The following is a 21,635-nucleotide window of genomic DNA, read 5'->3' on the forward strand; positions in this document are numbered from 1 at the left end:
TTCGCTGCGTTTTCTGAGTTCCTGGAGCTCCAATTGGTCAGAAAAGGGTCATACAAATCGAATCGGAGACTAAAAGTTTTTCGCCCAAAGAAACAGCAAGGCTTACCCCTTTGTATTTTTGGCGAAAATTTTCGCTATTTTGAAAAGTGCTGGAATAAATTATTTGCGGCGCTATTCGGACGTAATTTTGCAGGAGAAATCGATTGGGCGCAGTCCCAATACGCTGCGATCAACGCATCAGAAGTTACAGCCAAAAAACGAAAACCTGTGATTTCGACATTTTTCAGCAGGTGCTTTTTCCGTCGTAATTTCTCTCCTGTTGATCCCACGCTGTTTTCGCTGCGTTTTCTGAGTTTCTAGGCCTCCAATTGGTCAGAAAAGGGTCACACGAATCGAATCGGAGACTAAAAGTTTTTCGCCCAAAAGAACAGCAAGGCTTACCCCTTTGTATTTTTGGCGAAAATTTTCGCGATTTTGAAAAGTGCTGGAATAAATAAATGCGGCGCTATTCGGACGTAATTTTGCAGGAGAAATCGTTTGGGCGCAGTCCCAATACGCTACGATCAACGCATCAAAAGTTACAGCCAAAAAACGAATACCTGTGATTTCGACATTTTTCAGCGGTTGCTTTTTTCGTCGTAATTTCTCTCCTGTTGATCCCACGCTGTTTTCGCTGCGTTTTCTGAGTTCATGGGGCTCCAATTGGTCAGAAAAGGGTCATACAAATCGAATCGGAGACTAAAAGTTTTTCGCCCAAAAAAACAGCAAGGCTTACCCCTTTGTATTTTTGGCGAAAATTTTCGCGATTTTGAAAAGTGCTGGAATAAATTAATTGCGGCGCTATTCGGACGTAATTTTGCAGGAGAAATCGATTGGGCGCAGTCCCAATACGCTGCGATCAACGCATCAAAAGTTACAGCCAAAAAACGAAAACCTGTGATTTCGACATTTTTCAGCGGTTGCTTTTTTCGTCGTAATTTCTCTCGTGTTGATCCCACGCTGTTTTCGCTGCGTTTTCTGAGTTCCTGGGGCTCCAATTGGTCAGAAAAGGGTCACACGAATCGAATCGGAGACTAAAAGTTTTTCGCCCAAAAAAACAGCAAGGCTTACCCCTTTGTATTTTTGGCGAAAATTTTCGCGATTTTGAAAAGTGCTGGAATGAATTAATTGCGGCGCTATTCGGACGTAATTTTGCAGGAGAAATCGATTGGGCGCAGTCCCAATACGCTGCGATCAACGCATCAAAAGTTACAGCCAAAAAACGAAAACCTGTGATTTCGACATTTTTCAGCAGGTGCTTTTTCCGTCGTAATTTCTCTCCTGTTGATCCCACGCTGTTTTCGCTGCGTTTTCTGAGTTCCTGGAGCTCCAATTGGTCAGAAAAGGGTCATACAAATCGAATCGGAGACTAAAAGTTTTTCGCCCAAAGAAACAGCAAGGCTTACCCCTTTGTATTTTTGGCGAAAATTTTCGCTATTTTGAAAAGTGCTGGAATAAATTATTTGCGGCGCTATTCGGACGTAATTTTGCAGGAGAAATCGATTGGGCGCAGTCCCAATACGCTGCGATCAACGCATCAAAAGTTACAGCCAAAAAACGGAAACCTGTGATTTCGAGATTTTTCAGCAGGTGCTTTTTCCGTCGTAATTTCTCTCCTGTTGATCACACGCTGTTTTCGCTGCGTTTTATGAGTTCCTGGGGCTCCAATTGGTCTGAAAAGGGTCGTACAAATCGAATCAAAGACTAAAAGTTTTGCGCCCAAAAAAACAGCAAGGCTTACCCCTTTGTATTTTTGGCGAAAATGTTCGCGATTTTGAAAAGTGCTGGAATAAATTAATTGCGGCGCTATTCGGACGTAATTTTGCAGGAGAAATCGATTGGGCGCAGTCCCAATACGCTGCGATCAACGCATCAGAAGTTACAGCCAAAAAACGAAAACCTGTGATTTCGACATTTTTCAGCAGGTGCTTTTTCCGTCGTAATTTCTCTCCTGTTGATCCCACGCTGTTTTCGCTGCGTTTTCTGAGTTCCTAGGCCTCCAATTGGTCAGAAAAGGGTCACACAAATCGAATCGGAGACTAAAAGTTTTTCGCCCAAAAAAACAGCAAGGCTTACCCCTTTGTATTTTTGGCGAAAATTTTCGCGATTTTGAAAAGTGCTGGAATGAATTAATTGCGGCGCTATTCGGATGTAATTTTGCAGGAGAAATCGATTGGGCGCAGTCCCAATACGCTGCGATCAACGCATCAAAAGTTACAGCCAAAAAACGGAAACCTGTGATTTCGAGATTTTTCAGCAGGTGCTTTTTCCGTCGTAATTTCTCTCCTGTTGATCCCACGCTGTTTTCGCTGCGTTTTCTGAGTTCCTGGAGCTCCAATTGGTCAGAAAAGGGTCATACAAATCGAATCGGAGACTAAAAGTTTTTCGCCCAAAAAAACAGCAAGGCTTACCCCTTTGTATTTTTGGCGAAAATTTTCGCGATTTTGAAAAGTGCTGGAATAAATTAATTGCGGCGCTATTCGGACGTAATTTTGCAGGAGAAATCGATTGGGCGCAGTCCCAATACGCTGCGATCAACGCATCAAAAGTTACAGCCAAAAAACGAAAACCTGTGATTTCGACATTTTTCAGCGGTTGCTCTTTTCGTCGTAATTTCTCTCCTGTTGATCCCACGCTGTTTTCGCTGCGTTTTCTGAGTTCATGGGGCTCCAATTGGTCAGAAAAGGGTCATACAAATCGAATCGGAGACTAAAAGTTTTTCGCCCAAAAAACAGCAAGGCTTACCCCTTTGTATTTTTGGCGAAAATTTTCGCGATTTTGAAAAGTGCTGGAATGAATTAATTGCGGCGCTATTCGGACGTAATTTTGCAGGAGAAATCGATTGGGCGCAGTCCCAATACGCTGCGATCAACGCATCAGAAGTTACAGCCAAAAAACGAAAACCTGTGATTTCGACATTTTTCAGCAGGTGCTTTTTCCGTCGTAATTTCTCTCCTGTTGATCCCACGCTGTTTTCGCTGCGTTTTCTGAGTTCCTGGGCCTCCAATTGGTCAGAAAAGGGTCACACAAATCGAATCGGAGACTAAAAGTTTTTCGCCCAAAAAAACAGCAAGGCTTACCCCTTTGTATTTTTGGCGAAAATTTTCGCGATTTTGAAAAGTGCTGGAATGAATTAATTGCGGCGCTATTCGGAAGTAATTTTGCAGGAGAAATCGATTGGGCGCAGTCCCAATACGCTGCGATCAACGCATCAAAAGTTACAGCCAAAAAACGGAAACCTGTGATTTCGAGATTTTTCAGCAGGTGCTTTTTCCGTCGTAATTTCTCTCCTGTTGATCCCACGCTGTTTTCGCTGCGTTTTCTGAGTTCCTGGAGCTCCAATTGGTCAGAAAAGGGTCATACAAATCGAATCGGAGACTAAAAGTTTTTCGCCCAAAAAAACAGCAAGGCTTACCCCTTTGTATTTTTGGCGAAAATTTTCGCGATTTTGAAAAGTGCTGGAATAAATTAATTGCGGCGCTATTCGGACGTAATTTTGCAGGAGAAATCGATTGGGCGCAGTCCCAATACGCTGCGATCAACGCATCAAAAGTTACAGCCAAAAAACGAAAACCTGTGATTTCGACATTTTTCAGCGGTTGCTTTTTTCGTCGTAATTTCTCTCCTGTTGATCCCACGCTGTTTTCGCTGCGTTTTCTGAGTTCATGGGGCTCCAATTGGTCAGAAAAGGGTCATACAAATCGAATCGGAGACTAAAAGTTTTTCGCCCAATAAAACAGCAAGGCTTACCCCTTTGTATTTTTGGCGAAAATTTTCGCGATTTTGAAAAGTGCTGGAATAAATTAATTGCGGCGCTATTCGGACGTAATTTTGCAGGAGAAATCGATTGGGCGCAGTCCCAATACGCTGCGATCAACGCATCAAAAGTTACAGCCAAAAAACGAAAACCTGTGATTTCGACATTTTTCAGCGGTTGCTTTTTTCGTCGTAATTTCTCTCGTGTTGATCCCACGCTGTTTTCGCTGCGTTTTCTGAGTTCCTGGGGCTCCAATTGGTCAGAAAAGGGTCACACGAATCGAATCGGAGACTAAAAGTTTTTCGCCCAAAAAAACAGCAAGGCTTACCCCTTTGTATTTTTGGCGAAAATTTTCGCGATTTTGAAAAGTGCTGGAATGAATTAATTGCGGCGCTATTCGGACGTAATTTTGCAGGAGAAATCGATTGGGCGCAGTCCCAATACGCTGCGATCAACGCATCAAAAGTTACAGCCAAAAAACGAAAACCTGTGATTTCGACATTATTCAGCAGGTGCTTTTTCCGTCGTAATTTCTCTCCTGTTGATCCCACGCTGTTTTCGCTGCGTTTTCTGAGTTCCTGGAGCTCCAATTGGTCAGAAAAGGGTCATACAAATCGAATCGGAGACTAAAAGTTTTTCGCCCAAAGAAACAGCAAGGCTTACCCCTTTGTATTTTTGGCGAAAATTTTCGCTATTTTGAAAAGTGCTGGAATAAATTATTTGCGGCGCTATTCGGACGTAATTTTGCAGGAGAAATCGATTGGGCGCAGTCCCAATACGCTGCGATCAACGCATCAAAAGTTACAGCCAAAAAACGGAAACCTGTGATTTCGAGATTTTTCAGCTGGTGCTTTTTCCGTCGTAATTTCTCTCCTGTTGATCACACGCTGTTTTCGCTGCGTTTTATGAGTTCCTGGGGCTCCAATTGGTCTGAAAAGGGTCGTACAAATCGAATCAAAGACTAAAAGTTTTGCGCCCAAAAAAACAGCAAGGCTTACCCCTTTGTATTTTTGGCGAAAATGTTCGCGATTTTGAAAAGTGCTGGAATAAATTAATTGCGGCGCTATTCGGACGTAATTTTGCAGGAGAAATCGATTGGGCGCAGTCCCAATACGCTGCGATCAACGCATCAAAAGTTACAGCCAAAAAACGGAAACCTGTGATTTCGAGATTTTTCAGCAGGTGCTTTTTCCGTCGTAATTTCTCTCCTGTTGATCCCACGCTGTTTTCGCTGCGTTTTCTGAGTTCCTGGAGCTCCAATTGGTCAGAAAAGGGTCATACAAATCGAATCGGAGACTAAATGTTTTTCGCCCAAAGAAACAGCAAGGCTTACCCCTTTGTATTTTTGGCGAAAATTTTCGCTATTTTGAAAAGTGCTGGAATAAATTATTTGCGGCGCTATTCGGACGTAATTTTGCAGGAGAAATCGATTGGGCGCAGTCCCAATACGCTGCGATCAACGCATCAGAAGTTACAGCCAAAAAACGAAAACCTGTGATTTCGACATTTTTCAGCAGGTGCTTTTTCCGTCGTAATTTCTCTCCTGTTGATCCCACGCTGTTTTCGCTGCGTTTTCTGAGTTCCTGGAGCTCCAATTGGTCAGAAAAGGGTCATACAAATCGAATCGGAGACTAAATGTTTTTCGCCCAAAAAAACAGCAACCCCTTTGTATTTTTGGCGAAAATTTTCGCGATTTTGAAAAGTGCTGGAATAAATTAATTGCGGCGCTATTCGGACGTGATTTTGCAGGAGAAATCGATTGGGCGCAGTCCCAATACGCTGCGATCAACGCATCAGAAGTTACAGCCAAAAAACGAAAACCTGTGATTTCGACATTTTTCAGCAGGTGCTTTTTCCGTCGTAATTTCTCTCCTGTTGATCCCACGCTGTTTTCGCTGCGTTTTCTGAGTTCCTAGGCCTTCAATTGGTCAGAAAAGGGTCACACGAATCGAATCGGAGACTAAAAGTTTTTCGCCCAAAAAAACAGCAAGGCTTACCCCTTTGTATTTTTGGCGAAAATTTTCGCGATTTTAAAAAGTGCTGGAATGAATTAATTGCGGCGCTATTCGGACGTAATTTTGCAGGAGAAATCGATTGGGCGCAGTCCCAATACGCTGCGATCAACGCATCAAAAGTTACAGCCAAAAAACGAAAACCTGTGATTTCGACATTTTTCAGCAGGTGCTTTTTCCGTCGTAATTTCTCTCCTGTTGATCCCACGCTGTTTTCGCTGCGTTTTCTGAGTTCCTGGAGCTCCAATTGGTCAGAAAAGGGTCATACAAATCGAATCGGAGACTAAAAGTTTTTCTCCCAAAAAAACAGCAAGGCTTACCCCTTTGTATTTTTGGCGAAAATGTTCGCGATTTTGAAAAGTGCTGGAATAAATTAATTGCGGCGCTATTCGGACGTAATTTTGCAGGAGAAATCGATTGGGCGCAGTCCCAATACGCTGCGATCAACGCATCAGAAGTTACAGCCAAAAAACTAAAACCTGTGATTTCGACATTTTTCAGCAGGTGCTTTTTCCGTCGTAATTTCTCTCCTGTTGATCCCACGCTGTTTTCGCTGCGTTTTCTGAGTTCCTGGGCCTCCAATTGGTCAGAAAAGGGTCACACGAATCGAATCGGAGACTAAAAGTTTTTCGCCCAAAAAAACAGCAAGGCTTACCCCTTTGTATTTTTGGCGAAAATTTTCGCGATTTTGAAAAGTGCTGGAATAAATTAATTGCGGCGCTATTCGGACGTAATTTTGCAGGAGAAATCGATTGGGCGCAGTCCCAATACGCTGCGATCAACGCATCAAAAGTTACAGCCAAAAAACGAAAACCTGTGATTTCGACATTTTTCAGCGGTTGCTTTTTTCGTCGTAATTTCTCTCCTGTTGATCCCACGCTGTTTTCGCTGCGTTTTCTGAGTTCATGGGGCTCCAATTGGTCAGAAAAGGGTCATACAAATCGAATCGGAGACTAAAAGTTTTCCGCCCAAAAAAACAGCAAGGCTTACCCCTTTGTATTTTTGGCGAAAATTTTCGCGATTTTGAAAAGTGCTGGAATAAATTAATTGCGGCGCTATTCGGACGTAATTTTGCAGGAGAAATCGATTGGGCGCAGTCCCAATACGCTGCGATCAACGCATCAAAAGTTACAGCCAAAAAACGGAAACCTGTGATTTCGAGATTTTTCAGCAGGTGCTTTTTCCGTCGTAATTTCTCTCCTGTTGATCCCACGCTGTTTTCGCTGCGTTTTCTGAGTTCCTGGAGCTCCAATTGGTCAGAAAAGGGTCATACAAATCGAATCGGAGACTAAATGTTTTTCGCCCAAAGAAACAGCAAGGCTTACCCCTTTGTATTTTTAGCGAAAATTTTCGCTATTTTGAAAAGTGCTGGAATAAATTATTTGCGGCGCTATTCGGACGTAATTTTGCAGGAGAAATCGATTGGGCGCAGTCCCAATACGCTGCGATCAACGCATCAGAAGTTACAGCCAAAAAACGAAAACCTGTGATTTGGACATTTTTCAGCAGGTGCTTTTTCCGTCGTAATTTCTCTCCTGTCGATCCCACGCTGTTTTCGCTGCGTTTTCTGAGTTCCTGGAGCTCCAATTGGTCAGAAAAGGGTCATACAAATCGAATCGGAGACTGAATGTTTTTCGCCCAAAAAAACAGCAACCCCTTTGTATTTTTGGCGAAAATTTTCGCGATTTTGAAAAGTGCTGGAATAAATTAATTGCGGCGCTATTCGGACGTGATTTTGCAGGAGAAATCGATTGGGCGCAGTCCCAATACGCTGCGATCAACGCATCAGAAGTTACAGCCAAAAAACGAAAACCTGTGATTTCGACATTTTTCAGCAGGTGCTTTTTCCGTCGTAATTTCTCTCCTGTTGATCCCACGCTGTTTTCGCTGCGTTTTCTGAGTTCCTAGGCCTTCAATTGGTCAGAAAAGGGTCACACGAATCGAATCGGAGACTAAAAGTTTTTCGCCCAAAAAAACAGCAAGGCTTACCCCTTTGTATTTTTGGCGAAAATTTTCGCGATTTTGAAAAGTGCTGGAATGAATTAATTGCGGCGCTATTCGGACGTAATTTTGCAGGAGAAATCGATTGGGCGCAGTCCCAATACGCTGCGATCAACGCATCAAAAGTTACAGCCAAAAAACGAAAACCTGTGATTTCGACATTTTTCAGCAGGTGCTTTTTCCGTCGTAATTTCTCTCCTGTTGATCCCACGCTGTTTTCGCTGCGTTTTCTGAGTTCCTGGAGCTCCAATTGGTCAGAAAAGGGTCATACAAATCGAATCGGAGACTAAAAGTTTTTCTCCCAAAAAAACAGCAAGGCTTACCCCTTTGTATTTTTGGCGAAAATGTTCGCGATTTTGAAAAGTGCTGGAATAAATTAATTGCGGCGCTATTCGGACGTAATTTTGCAGGAGAAATCGATTGGGCGCAGTCCCAATACGCTGCGATCAACGCATCAGAAGTTACAGCCAAAAAACGAAAACCTGTGATTTCGACATTTTTCAGCAGGTGCTTTTTCCGTCGTAATTTCTCTCCTGTTGATCCCACGCTGTTTTCGCTGCGTTTTCTGAGTTCCTGGGCCTCCAATTGGTCAGAAAAGGGTCACACGAATCGAATCGGAGACTAAAAGTTTTTCGCCCAAAAAAACAGCAAGGCTTACCCCTTTGTATTTTTGGCGAAAATTTTCGCGATTTTGAAAAGTGCTGGAATAAATTAATTGCGGCGCTATTCGGACGTAATTTTGCAGGAGAAATCGATTGGGCGCAGTCCCAATACGCTGCGATCAACGCATCAAAAGTTACAGCCAAAAAACGAAAACCTGTGATTTCGACATTTTTCAGCAGGTGCTTTTTCCGTCGTAATTTCTCTCCTGTTGATCCCACGCTGTTTTCGCTGCGTTTTCTGAGTTCCTGGAGCTCCAATTGGTCAGAAAAGAGTCATACAAATCGAATCGGAGACTAAAAGTTTTTCGCCCAAAAAAACAGCAACCCCTTTGTATTTTTGGCGAAAATTTTCGCGATTTTGAAAAGTGCTGGAATAAATTAATTGCGGCGCTATTCGGACGTAATTTTGCAGGAGAAATCGATTGGGCGCAGTCCCAATACGCTGCGATCAACGCATCAAAAGTTACAGCCAAAAAACGAAAACCTGTGATTTCGACATTTTTCAGCAGGTGCTTTTTCCGTCGTAATTTCTCTCCTGTTGATCCCACGCTGTTTTCGCTGCGTTTTCTGAGTTCCTAGGCCTTCAATTGGTCAGAAAAGGGTCACACGAATCGAATCGGAGACTAAAAGTTTTTCGCCCAAAAAAACAGCAAGGCTTACCCCTTTGTATTTTTGGCGAAAATTTTCGCGATTTTGAAAAGTGCTGGAATGAATTAATTGCGGCGCTATTCGGACGTAATTTTGCAGGAGAAATCGATTGGGCGCAGTCCCAATACGCTGCGATCAACGCATCAAAAGTTACAGCCAAAAAACGAAAACCTGTGATTTCGACATTTTTCAGCAGGTGCTTTTTACGTCGTAATTTCTCTCCTGTTGATCCCACGCTGTTTTCGCTGCGTTTTCTGAGTTCCTGGAGCTCCAATTGGTCAGAAAAGGGTCATACAAATCGAATCGGAGACTAAAAGTTTTTCGCCCAAAAAAACAGCAAGGCTTACCCCTTTGTATTTTTGGCGAAAATATTCGCGATTTTGAAAAGTGCTGGAATAAATTAATTGCGGCGCTATTCGGACGTAATTTTGCAGAAGAAATCGATTGGGCGCAGTCCCAATACGCTGCGATCAACGCATCAGAAGTTACAGCCAAAAAACGAAAACCTGTGATTTCGACATTTTTCAGCAGGTGCTTTTTCCGTCGTAATTTCTCTCCTGTTGATCCCACGCTGTTTTCGCTGCGTTTTCTGAGTTCCTGGGCCTCCAATTGGTCAGAAAAGGGTCACACGAATCGAATCGGAGACTAAAAGTTTTTCGCCCAAAAAAACAGCAAGGCTTACCCCTTTGTATTTTTGGCGAAAATTTTCGCGATTTTGAAAAGTGCTGGAATAAATTAATTGCGGCGCTATTCGGACGTAATTTTGCAGGAGAAATCGATTGGGCGCAGTCCCAATACGCTGCGATCAACGCATCAAAAGTTACAGCCAAAAAACGAAAACCTGTGATTTCGACATTTTTCAGCAGGTGCTTTTTCCGTCGTAATTTCTCTCCTGTTGATCCCACGCTGATTTCGCTGCGTTTTCTGAGTTCCTGGAGCTCCAATTGGTCAGAAAAGAGTCATACAAATCGAATCGGAGACTAAAAGTTTTTCGCCCAAAAAAACAGCAACCCCTTTGTATTTTTGGCGAAAATTTTCGCGATTTTGAAAAGTGCTGGAATAAATTAATTGCGGCGCTATTCGGACGTAATTTTGCAGGAGAAATCGATTGGGCGCAGTCCCAATAGGCTGCGATCAACGCATCAAAAGTTACAGCCAAAAAACGAAAACCTGTGATTTCGACATTTTTCAGCAGGTGCTTTTTCCGTCGTAATTTCTCCCCTGTTGATCCCACGCTGTTTTCGCTGCGTTTTCTGAGTTCCTGGAGCTCCAATTGGTCAGAAAAGGGTCATACAAATCGAATCGGAGACTAAAAGTTTTTCGCCCAAAAAAACAGCAAGGCTTACCCCTTTGTATTTTTGGCGAAAATTTTCGCGATTTTGAAAAGTGCTGGAATAAATTAATTGCGGCGCTATTCGGACGTAATTTTGCAGGAGAAATCGATTGGGCGCAGTCCCAATAGGCTGCGATCGACGCATCAAAAGTTACAGCCAAAAAACGAAAACCTGTGATTTCGACATTTTTCAGCAGGTGCTTTTTCCGTCGTAATTTCTCCCCTGTTGATCCCACGCTGTTTTCGCTGCGTTTTCTGAGTTCCTGGGGCTCCAATTGGTCAAAAAAGGGTCATACAAATCAAATCGGAGACTAAAAGTTTTTCGCCCAAAAAAACAGCAAGGCTTACCCCTTTGTATTTTTGGCGAAAATTTTCGCGATTTTGAAAAGTGCTGGAATAAATTAATTGCGGCGCTATTCGGACGTAATTTTGCAGGGGAAATCGATGGGGCGCAGTCCCAATACGCTGCGATCAACGCATCAAAAGTTACAGCCAAAAAACGGAAACCTGTGATTTCGACATTTTTCAGCAGGTGCTTTTTCCGTCGTAATTTCTCTCCTGTTGATCCCACGCTGTTTTCGCTGCGTTTTCTGAGTTCCTGGAGCTCCAATTGGTCAGAAAAGGGTCATACAAATCGAATCGGAGACTAAAAGTTTTTCTCCCAAAAAAACAGCAAGGCTTACCCCTTTGTATTTTTGGCGAAAATGTTCGCGATTTTGAAAAGTGCTGGAATAAATTAATTGCGGCGCTATTCGGACGTAATTTTGCAGGAGAAATCGATTGGGCGCAGTCCCAATACGCTGCGATCAACGCATCAGAAGTTACAGCCAAAAAACGAAAACCTGTGATTTCGACATTTTTCAGCAGGTGCTTTTTCCGTCGTAATTTCTCTCCTGTTGATCCCACGCTGTTTTCGCTGCGTTTTCTGAGTTCCTGGGCCTCCAATTGGTCAGAAAAGGGTCACACGAATCGAATCGGAGACTAAAAGTTTTTCGCCCAAAAAAACAGCAAGGCTTACCCCTTTGTATTTTTGGCGAAAATTTTCGCGATTTTGAAAAGTGCTGGAATAAATTAATTGCGGCGCTATTCGGACGTAATTTTGCAGGAGAAATCGATTGGGCGCAGTCCCAATACGCTGCGATCAACGCATCAAAAGTTACAGCCAAAAAACGAAAACCTGTGATTTCGACATTTTTCAGCAGGTGCTTTTTCCGTCGTAATTTCTCTCCTGTTGATCCCACGCTGTTTTCGCTGCGTTTTCTGAGTTCCTGGAGCTCCAATTGGTCAGAAAAGAGTCATACAAATCGAATCGGAGACTAAAAGTTTTTCGCCCAAAAAAACAGCAACCCCTTTGTATTTTTGGCGAAAATTTTCGCGATTTTGAAAAGTGCTGGAATAAATTAATTGCGGCGCTATTCGGACGTAATTTTGCAGGAGAAATCGATTGGGCGCAGTCCCAATACGCTGCGATCAACGCATCAAAAGTTACAGCCAAAAAACGAAAACCTGTGATTTCGACATTTTTCAGCGGTTGCTTTTTTCGTCGTAATTACTCTCGTGTTGATCCCACGCTGTTTTCGCTGCGTTTTCTGAGTTCCTGGGGCTCCAATTGGTCAGAAAAGGGTCATACAAATCGAATCGGAGACTAAAAGTTTTTCGCCCAAAAAAACAGCAAGGCTTACCCCTTTGTATTTTTAGCGAAAATTTTCGCGATTTTGAAAAGTGCTGGAATAAATTAATTGCGGCGCTATTCGGACGTAATTTTGCAGGAGAAATCGATTGGGCGCAGTCCCAATAGGCTGCGATCAACGCATCAAAAGTTACAGCCAAAAAACGAAAACCTGTGATTTCGACATTTTTCAGCAGGTGCTTTTTCCGTCGTAATTTCTCTCCTGTTGATCCCACGCTGTTTTCGCTGCGTTTTCTGAGTTCCTGGAGCTCCAATTGGTCAGAAAAGGGTCATACAAATCGAATCGGAGACTAAAAGTTCTTCGCCAAAAAAAAACAGCAAGGCTTACCCCTTTGTATTTTTGGCGAAAATTTTCGCGATTTTGAAAAGTGCTGGAATAAATTATTTGCGGCGCTATTCGGACGTAATTTTGCAGGAGAAATCGATTGAGCGCAGTCCTAATACGCTGCGATCAACGCATCAAAAGTTACAGCCAAAAAACGAAAACCTGTGATTTCGACATTTTTCAGCAGGTGCTTTCTCCGTCGTAATTTCTCTCCTGTTGATCCCACGCTGTTTTCGCTGCGTTTTCTGAGTTCCTGGAGCTCCAATTGATCAGAAAAGGGTCATACAAATCGAATCGGAGACTAAAAGTTTTTCGCCCAAAAAAACAGCAAGGCTTACCCCTTTGTATTTTTGGCAAAAATTTTCGTGATTTTGAAAAGTGCTGAAATAAATTAATTGCGGCGCTATTCGGACGTAATTTTGCAGGAGAAATCAATTGGGCGCAGTCCCAATACGCTGCGATCAACGCATCAAAAGTTACAGCCAAAAAACGAAAACCTGTGATTTCGACATTTTTCAGCAGGTGCTTTTTCCGTCGTAATTTCTCTCCTGTTGATCCCACGCTGTTTTCGCTGCGTTTTCTGAGTTCCTGGAGCTCCAATTGGTCAGAAAAGGGTCATACAAATCGAATCGGAGACTAAAAGTTTTCCACCCAAAAAAACAGCAAGGCTTACCCCTTTGTATTTTTGGCGAAAATTTTCGCGATTTTGAAAAGTGCTGGAATAAATTATTTGCGGCGCTATTCGGACGTAATTTTGCAGGAGAAATCGATTGAGCGCAGTCCCAATACGCTGCGATCAACGCATCAAAAGTTACAGCCAAAAAACGGAAACCTGTGATTTCGACATTTTTCAGCAGGTGCTTTTTCCGTCGTAATTTCTCTCCTGTTGATCCCACGCTGTTTTCGCTGCGTTTTCTGAGTTCCTGGAGCTCCAATTGGTCAGAAAAGGGTCATACAAATCGAATCGGAGACTAAAAGTTTTTCGCCCAAAAAAACAGCAAGGCTTACCCCTTTGTATTCTTGGCGAAAATTTTCGCGATTTTGAAAAGTGCTGGAATAAATTAATTGCGGCGCTATTCGGACGTAATTTTGCAGGAGAAATCGATTGGGCGCAGTCCCAATACGCTGCGATCAACGCATCAAAAGTTACAGCCAAAAAACGAAAACCTGTGATTTCGACATTTTTCAGCAGGTGCTTTTTCCGTCGTAATTTCTCTCCTGTTGATCCCACGCTGTTTTCGCTGCGTTTTCTGAGTTCCTGGAGCTCCAATTGGTCAGAAAAGGGTCATACAAATCGAATCGGAGACTAAAAGTTTTTCGCCAAAAGAAAACAGCAAGGCTTACCCCTTTGTATTTTTGGCGAAAATTTTCGCGATTTTGAAAAGTGCTGGAATAAATTAATTGCGGCGCTATTCGGACGTAATTTTGCAGGAGAAATCGATTGGGCGCAGTTCTAATACGCTGCGATCAACGCATCAAAAGTTACAGCCAAAAAACGAAAACCTGTGATTTCGACATTTTTCAGCGGTTGCTTTTTTCGTCGTAATTACTCTCGTGTTGATCCCACGCTGTTTTCGCTGCGTTTTCTGAGTTCCTGGGGCTCCAATTGGTCAGAAAAGGGTCATACAAATCGAATCGGAGACTAAAAGTTTTTCGCCCAAAAAAACAGCAAGGCTTACCCCTTTGTATTTTTGGCGAAAATTTTCGCGATTTTGAAAAGTGCTGGAATAAATTTATTCCGGCGCTATTCGGACGTAATTTTGCGGGAGAAATCGATTGGGCGCAGTCCCAATACGCTGCGATCAACGCATCAAAAGTTACAGCCAAAAAACGGAAACCTGTGATTTCGACATTTTTCAGCAGGTGCTTTTTCCGTCGTAATTTCTCTCCTGTTGATCCCACGCTGTTTTCGCTGCGTTTTCTGAGTTCCTGGGGCTCCAATTGGTCAGAAAAGGGTCACGCGAATCGAATCGGAGACTAAAAGTTTTTCGCCCAAAAAAACAGCAAGGCTTACCCCTTTGTATTTTTGGCGAAAATTTTCGCGATTTTGAAAAGTGCTGGAATAAATCAATTGCGGCACTATTCGGACGTAATTTTGCAGGAGAAATCGATTGGGCGCAGTCCGAATACGCTGCGATCAACGCATCAAAAGTTACAGCCAAAAAACTAAAACCTCTGATTTCGACATTTTTCAGCAGGTGCTTTTTCCGTCGTAATTTCTCTCGTGTTGATCCCACGCTGTTTTCGCTGCGTTTTCTGAGTTCCTGGAGCTCCAATTGGTCAGAAAAGGGTCATACAAATCGAATCGGAGACTAAAAGTTTTTCGCCCAAAAAAACAGCAAGGCTTACCCCTTTGTATTTTTGGCGAAAATTTTCGCGATTTTGAAAAGTGCTGGAATGAATTATTTGCGGCGCTATTCGGACGTAATTTTGCAGGAGAAATCGATTGGGCGCAATCCCAATACGCTGCGATCAACGCATCAGAAGTTACAGCCAAAAAACGGAAACCTGTGATTTCGACATTTTTCAGCAGGTGCTTTTTCCGTCGTAATTTCTCTCCTGTTGATCCCACGCTGTTTTCGCTGCGTTTACTGAGTTCCTGGGGCTCCAATTGGTCAGAAAAGGGTCACACGAATCGAATAGGAGACTAAAAGTTTTTCGCCCAAAAAAACAGCAAGGCTTACCCCTTTGTATATTTGGCGAAAATTTTCGCGATTCTGAAATGTGCTGGAATAAATTAATTGCGGCGCTATCCGGACGTAATCTTGCAGGAGAAATCGATTGGGCGCAGTCCCAATAGGCTGCGATCAACGCATCAAAAGTTACAGCCAAAAAACGGAAACCTGTGATTTCGACATTTTTCAGCAGGTGCTTTTTCCGTCGTAATTTCTCTCCTGTTGATCACACGCTGCTTTCGCTGCGTTCTCTGAGTTTCTGGAGCTCCAATTGGTCAGAAAAGCGTCATACAAATCGAATCGGAGACTAAAAGTTTTTCGCCCAAAAAAACAGCAAGGCTTACCCCTTTGTATTTTTGGCGAAAATTTTCGCGATTTTGAAAAGTGCTGCAATAAATTGTTTGCGGCGCTATTCGGACGTAATTTTGCAGGAGAAATCGATCGAGCGCAGTCCCAATAGGCTGCGATCAACGCATCAAAAGTTACAGCCAAAAAACGAAAACCTGTGATTTTGACATTTTTCAGCAGGTGCTTTTTCCGTCGTAATTTCTCTCCTGTTGATCCCACGCTGTTTTCGCTGCGTTTTCTGAGTTCCTGGAGCTCCAATTGGTCAGAAAAGGGTCATACAAATCGAATCGGAGACTAAAAGTTTTTCGCCCAAAAAAACAGCAAGGCTTACCCCTTTGTATTTTTGGCGAAAATTTTCGCGATTTTGAAAAGTGCTGGAATAAATCATTTGAGGCGCTATTCGGACGTAATTTTGCAGGAGAAATCGATTGGGCGCAGTCCCAATACGCTGCGATCAACGCATCAAAAGTTACAGCCAAAAAACGAAAACCTGTGATTTCGACATTTTTCAGCAGGTGCTTTTTTCGTCGTAATTTCTCTCCTGTTGATCCCACGCTGTTTTCGCTGCGTTTTCTGAGTTCCTGGAGCTCCAATTGGTCAGAAAAGGGTCATACAAATCGAATCGGAGACTCAAAGTTTTTCGCCCAAAAAAACAGCAAGGCTTACCCCTTTGTATTTTTGGCGAAAATTTTCGCGATTCTGAAAAGTGCTGGAATAAATTAATTGCGGCGCTATTCGGACGTAATCTTGCAGGAGAAATCGATTGGGCGCAGTCCCAATAGGCTGCGATCAACGCATCAAAAGTTACAGCCAAAAAACGAAAACCTGTGATTTCGACATTTTTCAGCAGGTGCTTTTTCCGTCGTAATTTCTCTCCTGTTGATCCCACGCTGTTTTCGCTGCGCTTTCTGAGTTCCTGGGGCTCCAATTGGTCAGAAAAGGGTCATACAAATCGAATCGGAGACTAAAAGTTTTTCGCCCAAAAAAACAGCAAGGCTTACCCCTTTGTATTTTTGGCGAAAATTTTCGCGATTTTGAAAAGTGCTGGAATAAATTAATTGCGGCGCTATTCGGACGTAATTTTGCAGGAGAAATCGATTGGGCGCAGTCCCAATACGCTGCGATCAACGCATCAAAAGTTACAGCCAAAAAACGAAAACCTGTGATTTCGACATTTTTCAGCAGGTGCTTTTTTCGTCGTAATTTCTCTCCTGTTGATCCCACGCTGTTTTCGCTGCGTTTTCCGAGTTCCTGGGGCTTCAATTGGTCAGAAAAGGGTCACACGAATCGAATCGGAGACTAAAAGTTTTTAGCCCAAAAAAACAGCAAGGCTTACCCCTTTGTATTTTTGGCGAAAATTTTCGCGATTCTGAAAAGTGCTGGAATAAATTAATTGCGGCGCTATTCGGACGTAATCTTGCAGGAGAAATCGATTGGGCGCAGTCCCAATAGGCTGCGATCAACGCATCAAAAGTTACAGCCAAAAAACGGAAACCTGTGATTTCGACATTTTTCAGCAGGTGCTTTTTCCGTCGTAATTTCTCTCCTGTTGATCCCACGCTGTTTTCGCTGCGTTTTCTGAGTTCCTGGGGCTCCAATTGGTCAGAAAAGGGTCACACGAATCGAATCGGAGACTTAAAGTTTTTCGCCCAAAAAAACAGCAAGGCTCACCCCTTTGTATTTTTGGCGAAAATTTTCGCGATTTTGAAAAGTGCTGGAATAAATTAATTGTGGCGCTATTCGGACGTAATTTTGCAGGAGAAATCGATTGAGCGCAGTCCCAATACGCTGCGATCAACGCATCAAAAGTTACAGCCAAAAAACGAAAACCTGTGATTTCGACATTTTTCAGCAGGTGCTTTTTCCGTCGTAATTTCTCTCCTGTTGATCCCACGCTGTTTTCGCTGCGTTTTCTGAGTTCCTGGGGCTTCAATTGGTCAGAAAAGGGTCACACGAATCGAATCGGAGACTAAAAGTTTTTAGCCCAAAAAAACAGCAAGGCTTTGTATCTTTGGCGAAAATTTTCGCGATTTTGAAAAGTGCTGGAATAAATTAATTGCGGCGCTATTCGGACGTAATTTTGCAGGAGAAATCGATTGGGCGCAGTTCCAATACGCTGCGATCAACGCATCAAAAGTTACAGCCAAAAAACGAAAACCTGTGATTTCGACATTTTTCAGCAGGTGCTTTTTCCGTCGTAATTTCTCTCCTGTTGATCCCACGCTGTTTTCGCTGCGTTTTCCGAGTTCCTGGGGCTTCAATTGGTCAGAAAAGGGTCACACGAATCGAATCGGAGACTAAAAGTTTTTAGCCCAAAAAAACAGCAAGGCTTACCCCTTTGTATTTTTGGCGAAAATTTTCGCGATTCTGAAAAGTGCTGGAATAAATTAATTGCGGCGCTATTCGGACGTAATCTTGCAGGAGAAATCGATTGGGCGCAGTCCCAATAGGCTGCGATCAACGCATCAAAAGTTACAGCCAAAAAACGAAAACCTGTGATTTCGACATTTTTCAGCAGGTGCTTTTTCCGTCGTAATTTCTCTCCTGTTGATCCCACGCTGTTTTCGCTGCGCTTTCTGAGTTCCTGGGGCTCCAATTGGTCAGAAAAGGGTCATACAAATCGAATCGGAGACTAAAAGTTTTTCGCCCAAAAAAACAGCAAGGCTTACCCCTTTGTATTTTTGGCGAAAATTTTCGCGATTTTGAAAAGTGCTGGAATAAATTAATTGCGGCGCTATTCGGACGTAATTTTGCAGGAGAAATCGATTGGGCGCAGTCCCAATACGCTGCGATCAACGCATCAAAAGTTACAGCCAAAAAACGAAAACCTGTGATTTCGACATTTTTCAGCAGGTGCTTTTTTCGTCGTAATTTCTCTCCTGTTGATCCCACGCTGTTTTCGCTGCGTTTTCCGAGTTCCTGGGGCTTCAATTGGTCAGAAAAGGGTCACACGAATCGAATCGGAGACTAAAAGTTTTTAGCCCAAAAAAACAGCAAGGCTTACCCCTTTGTATTTTTGGCGAAAATTTTCGCGATTCTGAAAAGTGCTGGAATAAATTAATTGCGGCGCTATTCGGACGTAATCTTGCAGGAGAAATCGATTGGGCGCAGTCCCAATAGGCTGCGATCAACGCATCAAAAGTTACAGCCAAAAAACGGAAACCTGTGATTTCGACATTTTTCAGCAGGTGCTTTTTCCGTCGTAATTTCTCTCCTGTTGATCCCACGCTGTTTTCGCTGCGTTTTCTGAGTTCCTGGGGCTCCAATTGGTCAGAAAAGGGTCACACGAATCGAATCGGAGACTTAAAGTTTTTCGCCCAAAAAAACAGCAAGGCTCACCCCTTTGTATTTTTGGCGAAAATTTTCGCGATTTTGAAAAGTGCTGGAATAAATTAATTGTGGCGCTATTCGGACGTAATTTTGCAGGAGAAATCGATTGAGCGCAGTCCCAATACGCTGCGATCAACGCATCAAAAGTTACAGCCAAAAAACGAAAACCTGTGATTTCGACATTTTTCAGCAGGTGCTTTTTCCGTCGTAATTTCTCTCCTGTTGATCCCACGCTGTTTTCGCTGCGTTTTCTGAGTTCCTGGGGCTTCAATTGGTCAGAAAAGGGTCACACGAATCGAATCGGAGACTAAAAGTTTTTAGCCCAAAAAAACAGCAAGGCTTTGTATCTTTGGCGAAAATTTTCGCGATTTTGAAAAGTGCTGGAATAAATTAATTGCGGCGCTATTCGGACGTAATTTTGCAGGAGAAATCGATTGGGCGCAGTTCCAATACGCTGCGATCAACGCATCAAAAGTTACAGCCAAAAAACGAAAACCTGTGATTTCGACATTTTTCAGCAGGTGCTTTTTCCGTCGTAATTTCTCTCCTGTTGATCCCACGCTGTTTTCGCTGCGTTTTCCGAGTTCCTGGGGCTTCAATTGGTCAGAAAAGGGTCACACGAATCGAATCGGAGACTAAAAGTTTTTAGCCCAAAAAAACAGCAAGGCTTTGTATCTTTGGCGAAAATTTTCGCGATTTTGAAAAGTGCTGGAATAAATTAATTGCGGCGCTATTCGGACGTAATTTTGCAGGAGAAATCGATTGGGCGCAGTCCCAATACGCTGCGATCAACGCATCAAAAGTTACAGCCAAAAAACGAAAACCTGTGATTTCGACATTTTTCAGCAGGTGCTTTTTCCGTCGTAATTTCTCTCCTGTTGATCCCACGCTGTTTTCGCTGCGCTTTCTGAGTTCCTGGGGCTCCAATTGGTCAGAAAAGGGTCATACAAATCGAATCGGAGACTAAAAGTTTTTCGCCCAAAAAAACAGCAAGGCTTACCCCTTTGTATTTTTGGCGACAATTTTGGCGATTTTGAAAAGTTCTGGAACAAATTCTTTTACGCACTTTTCCGACGTAATTTTGCGAGAGAAAACGATTAAGCGCACTTCCAATACGCTGCGAGCAATGGATTGAGAGTTAGAGCCGGAAAACGAGAACCCGAGTTTTCGACATTTTTCAACTGGTGCTTTTTCCATCGTAACTTCTTTGCAGGTGATCAAAGGCTACTTATGCTGTGTTTTCTGAGTTCCTGGGGCTCCAATTAGTCAGGAAAGGGTCATACAAATCGAATCCGAGACCAAAAGTTTTCGGTCGAAAAATAAAGACAAAGTAAGGCTAAAACCTTCGGATTATTGCTGAAAACCTTGAGAATTGAGATTACCGCAGGAAGAATCAATGGAAATCACTGCACCTACTTAATACAGCGAGTGAAATGTATGGTGCGCAGTTTGATTGCGCTGCGATCAACGGATGCAGACTGACAGTTATGAAACGAAGAAAAGTATCAGCACCTCCCCATTTTGTGTTTTGTCCAGGTTCTCAAATACACCTGTACCGGAGTCCATGGAGTCCCATTCATCTGGTAACGCTTATTGTAATCAATGCGAGGACAAAAAATACCTCGTCACAAAATCGCAGACCAAAGTTGGAATTAAAATTGATAAGGGGATTATGGTAAATAAATACACACGTCAATTTTCGAATTTTACCGTTATCATTAGGATAAGGGTATCAAAAAATGTTTATTCATATTCATACTTTCCTTGAAATCATCATACTCATAGTTTCGTAGCGTATTGATAATAATAATAATATTCTTACATCTTAATATAATATATCATCATTGTATATTCATGTGTTTGCATGTGATGCATAAATGAACGTACACATGTATACATATGTACGTACGAAAAAATCGTACATACGTATAAACGTATACACTATATGCATGTACAATGTCGGATACGGATCCGCATATCTACCTATGTGTATATGGACACATATACTCATCACGATACAATTGTTCTCGAAGTTTTACCTTGTCATATTCAAATGTAACCCATAGTAAACATACAAAAGCGGTATAAAGCTCGATCCTCACACGCTGTTCGTATAATAATTAGGATAATAATTTTTCTATCACTAGTTACGGTTACAAGTAAACCTATTCTTCCAATTTTTTTTTTCTCAATTTTAGTACAAAAAGTTATGATGAATGATGTTGTGAATTTTTAATGAAAAGGTGATTCTACCAAGTAGTATAATATATACGATTTTTGCACACACGTTGTCCTCTCCCATGTTTCAATCTCTCATTTCTTTATCTCTTCCTCCGTTTCTTTTCGCAATTGCCATTGAACCAGTTTCAGTTTGCCAAATTCAGGCCAAGATTTTCGAATCCACTCCTCCGACCACCAACAGGAGAGAGAGCTTCAATTTACTGATCAGAATATTGCATTTCTGAATTAAGAGTCAACAGAGAGGCGCAGTAGCAATTACGTCGCAACTTGTTAGTTGCACGGATGCGTACACACAATGTTGGCTGAAATTAATAATATTACATGTAAATGTCTGCATATGTCTGCAGTGTTCGTGTGTTTCTCTCTGTGTGTGCACACACACATATCATATATATTTATAATTCATAAAATCATGATTACATCACTGTAAGGTATTCATCATCGACCACAAATCCTTCGTTATTCGCGACTATAGCGCGCCTGCAATCTTTATCCTTCAATGGTGCTGGCGGGCAACCAAGTTCCCCGAGATTGCGACTTTCTCATTTATGGGAGGCAGATTGGAAATTTAATT

This window comes from Neodiprion virginianus, chromosome 4 (genome assembly GCF_021901495.1).
Source record: "Neodiprion virginianus isolate iyNeoVirg1 chromosome 4, iyNeoVirg1.1, whole genome shotgun sequence".
NCBI lineage: Eukaryota > Metazoa > Arthropoda > Insecta > Hymenoptera > Diprionidae > Neodiprion > Neodiprion virginianus.